A 4,579-nucleotide genomic window follows, 5' to 3' on the forward strand; every position below is an offset into this window, starting at 1 on the left:
ATTGTGTTGTGTCATTGAAATGTGGAATGTACCGTAGTATGCTGCACCCCAATATATCATTATGCTTTTGACCATTATTACTTAAAAACTACAGAACCAAATTTGACCTGCTCACAGAAAGGACCCTTTCCACACCACAATCTATATTTCTGCCAAATCTTATGAAAATCCATGAATCCATTTTGCCGCTTCATCTTCTTAAAAGTCTATGGAAATGCATTGGTGGAAAAACATGTTTTGGGACTCACTCTTGTTGTTTAGCACCCCCTTAACTATTCACCACAATATTTTACCTAGTGGCGGTTGCCACTAAGTCATTATAATTAGGCCCTAGTTTCTATAAAAAAGTGTAATTTGCTTGCCTATATCTTTGGTGCAGGTTGACAAATCTTCACAAAATTATCCCCCCAAAATTAAATGCTTCCGTCTGGATGGCTTCAGGGTGATCCATCAAGCAGGGACCGAGAAAAATTGTGGGGGGGGGGGGTGTGGGTCCCAATACAGTTTTCCCTCATTGATTTTTACATAGGGATTTTGAACAGTGTTCTTGCCCGAACCACTGGACGGAATTACACCAAATTTGGCAGAGAGGTAGCTCTTGGTCCAGAAAGACACCTTTTTGTAATGTGATGTAAATCCGTTCAGTAGTTTTAGAGAAATTAAAGGAAAACCACATATGTATATATATATATATATAGGGACGAGAAGGATTTGTGAACCCTTGCTATCTCGTGCTGAGATCTGATTAGCTGCCAACACTTCAACAAGGAAGTGTTCGCAGCCATCATGGGACTCGGCTTCAGCCATGTCCCAATAAAAACTGCAAAAAAAAGAAAAGGGGCCAGTGTAGAATCACCCTGACCCCTTAGCTCTGGTGCTGGGGTCCCAGAGGCACCACCCCGGAGCAGAAAAGAGCAGAAAAGCATTTGTTTTTAAAATTTTCGGCAGGCGCTGCAGTGGATCTGCGATCTACTAAATCATTTTTTAAAAAACAAGCACAAGCACCCGTGCTTGATTTAACTGCAGCCCCAGGTGGGTCAGATCCTGAGGACATTTATATTATGAATGTGTGGGGGCACTCCACTCCCCCTGCAGCCCCGGGGAATACCACCTCCCTGGGTGTAATGTTTTTAAAAATATGGGGGGTGCCTGGCCCCCCTGCAGACCTGGGGACCACCACCTCCCCAGCACTCTAGTCAAACTAAATGCGGGGTGACCAGTCCCCCCCTACAGCCACCCGGAACCACCACCTTGCTGGGGGCACTTATTACAAATTAAATGTGAGAGGTGTCTACGCTCCAGCCCCAGGGACTGCCACCTCCCCGGGTCACTCATTATAGATCAAATGTGGGGGGTCGCCCGGCCCCCGCAGCTCCGGGGACTACAACCTCCCCAGGGCAAAGATGGAAAAAAAAAAAAAGCAGGTCTGTTTCGGACCCCCGCAGCCCTGAGGACCAACACCTCCACAGGGCTAAATGCAGAGTTGTAAGGGAGCCGCATGGCCTCCCTCAAGGTGCCACAAATGGCCCTGGAGACCATCACCCCCCAGGGCCAGCTCCTGCCCATAGATGGGACATAGCTACTTGTTTTTCTTTGGTGGGAGTTTATGCTCCCACCAAGCAAAAGCAAACAAACTCTGCTTTCTGCAAGAGAGAGCTTTCAAACAGCTCTCACTTTCATATAGCAGAGTTTTCATTTGTTTTCCTTGCATGCAAATATGCGTGCTGAAAAGACAGCTGAAAACATTGCTCCCCAAGCAGGGAGGTGCTGTTAAAATCAGCTCCCTGCTTGGGGGAGCAATGCCAGCTCCTGCAGATTGTGGGGAGCTGCTAGGATCATGGGGGCCTTCAGACTTCCCTGTGGTCCTGTCTCTCTCTTCTCTTCCATATCCTTATGGGTTGGAAGAGAGAGAGAGATTGAAATTGCAGTGGTCTCTTTAGACTGAAAAGTGTCACTGTAGCAAAATGTTTAGGTCAGTTGTTATAATTACTTTTGAAGCACAGCAGCACAGTGTCACTTGTGGTCCACTGCTAAAGCTCTTGGGCTGTACGTCAGTAGGCTTAAGGTTCAAATCCTGATATCTCATAGTTGTATGTCTGTATAATTTCTTGTGTTTTGAATGCTTAAGATTCGTAGCGATGGAACATTTACATCCTTTTTCCATCCAAATCAGTGTGTTGAATTTCACAGTAATATCTGGGCAATGCACAGCAAAGAGTCACCTGTGACAAAGTGGCTAGGGGCTCTGTGTGTCACACTGAAGGTTGTGGGTTCATGTTATATCGTGACAGTGGATATTTCCCTACTTCAATTTTTTCAACTTGAAATTTTTAAGGTACATACTAAAAGGTGATGCCACTCTTTTCAATTGATAAATACATTTTTATTTTCAATTTCTCCAGAAATATCTCATTCTAAATATATATAATTCATCAAAGCCTAAAAAATCTCTTGATTCTTCTCCCTCTCCCTCTTTTTCTCTTGTTCTCTCTATTTCTTTCTTTCAATCTCTTTCTCCCACTCACGCACCCACTCAGACCCTTGCACCCCCTCACAGACTAACTCCAAAACACATTATGCACCCACTCAAAGACCCACTCAGACTGTGCTGCACAAAATCACAGACCCACTCATACACTGATGGGCCCACTGACAGACCCACTCAGACACCGATGCACCCACTCGCAAACCTGCTGAGGCCCTCATGCACCTACTCAGACACCCACACAGACACTTGTGCACCCACTCACAGACCCCCGCGTACCCAGTCACAGACTCACTCAGACACTCATGAACCCACTCATAGACCTACTCAGACCCTCACACACCCACTCACAGACCCACTCATTCTCTGATGTACCCACTCAAAGACCCACTCAGACACTGATGCACCCACTCAAAAACCAACTCACACACTGACGTACCCAATCACAGACCCATTCAGACTGACACACATTCACTCAAAAAAAAACTCACACACCCACTCAGAGAACCCCTCAGACCCACACGCACCCACTCAGAGATCCACCCAGACACTCATGCACCCACTCACAGACCCACTCAGTCACTCATGCACCCTCTCACAGACCCACTCACTCATGCACTCTCTCATAGACTACTCAAAGCCTCACAACCCCACTCACCGACCTACTCACACCCTCACATACCCACTCACAGACCTATTTAGACACTAATGCAGACCCACTCAGAATGTCACATATCCACTCACAGAACCACTCAGACCCCCACGCACCCACTCTGATACCCAGACAGGCACTCTGACACCCAGAGACACCCTCCCACACCTATTCTCACACCCAGAGAGACAGACCCTTCCGCTGTGCATGATGTGGAGTTGGGTGGTTATAGGGGGTTGGCCCGCGGGACCTGATCGTGGCGTGGTTGGATTACCATATAGTATTGAAAATTAATTTACATTAATTTACATAAAAAAAATACATAGAAATTCAATGAAAAGCAAAGGTTACAGGGACATTATAGTTAGAAAATAGAATTTAAAAAACATAGAAATTCAATGAAAAAATAAAGGTTACAGGGATGTTATACTTCTGAATCTACTTGTAGAAAAGCGTAGCAATTCAGCAGTTAGAGTTAGAGTTAGAGTTATCTGAAGTGACTATAACTCGCGCCCTAAGGTAACCATAACTAGTACCCTCCCCATGCACTACTAATTACCTCAGATATTACAGTAGTCATGACAAATTGTATAACATTATTAAAAGTATAAATGAATCATTAGCAGTCACATTTGTGAAGAAAAAACTGTGCATGGCGGGGGCGCCAGTTATAGTTACATTAGTTTTTTCAGTGAATATATATATATATGTGTGTGTGTGTGTTTTTTTCTCTTTCACTAAAAAACAAAAGGTTAAAGGGACTTTATAGTTAGGTTAAAATGTTATACGCACAAAACCATAGAAATTCAACAGTTATAGTTATGCTTATCTCAAATAACTATAACAAATGCCCCATGGTAACTCGTGCCCCCGCCATAAACAGTTACTCACCAATAATTTTAATGAAAATGTTGCAGTTATATTATCAATGATGTCATAGAAGATGTCATAACTGATGTAATATGTGGGGTAAGTAGCAGTGCATGGGGTGGGCATGAGTTATACTTACCGTAGGGTACAAGTTATAGATACTTGAGATGGGTATAACTATAACTGTTGAATTTATAAGGGTTTGTGTGTGTAAAATCTGAACTTAACTATGACATCCCTCTAACAATTGATTTATTAGTAAAGTTCTAAGGTCATTTTAATTAATTCTCCTGACTACAATATTCATGAAACCTCTGTGTTTTCATATTTATAGAAAAAAACAATGGTTAAAGTAATGTACTACTTAGGTGTCAGAATGAGACATGAGGCAAGTTTAAACAACGTAAAAAGCCTTGAAATATGCTCATTATAGTAGAGCTAACTTGTGCTATCATGCACTGCTTACATCATCACACAATATTCAATGCTGTTAACAATTTTTAATAAAATCAACCAATGATTCGGACAGTGTGCTAGGCGTTATAAACGAGGAGTAAAACAACAGCCTAAAT

Source organism: Pleurodeles waltl, chromosome 5 (assembly GCF_031143425.1).
Source record: "Pleurodeles waltl isolate 20211129_DDA chromosome 5, aPleWal1.hap1.20221129, whole genome shotgun sequence".
In the NCBI taxonomy this organism is placed as follows: Eukaryota; Metazoa; Chordata; class Amphibia; order Caudata; family Salamandridae; genus Pleurodeles; species Pleurodeles waltl.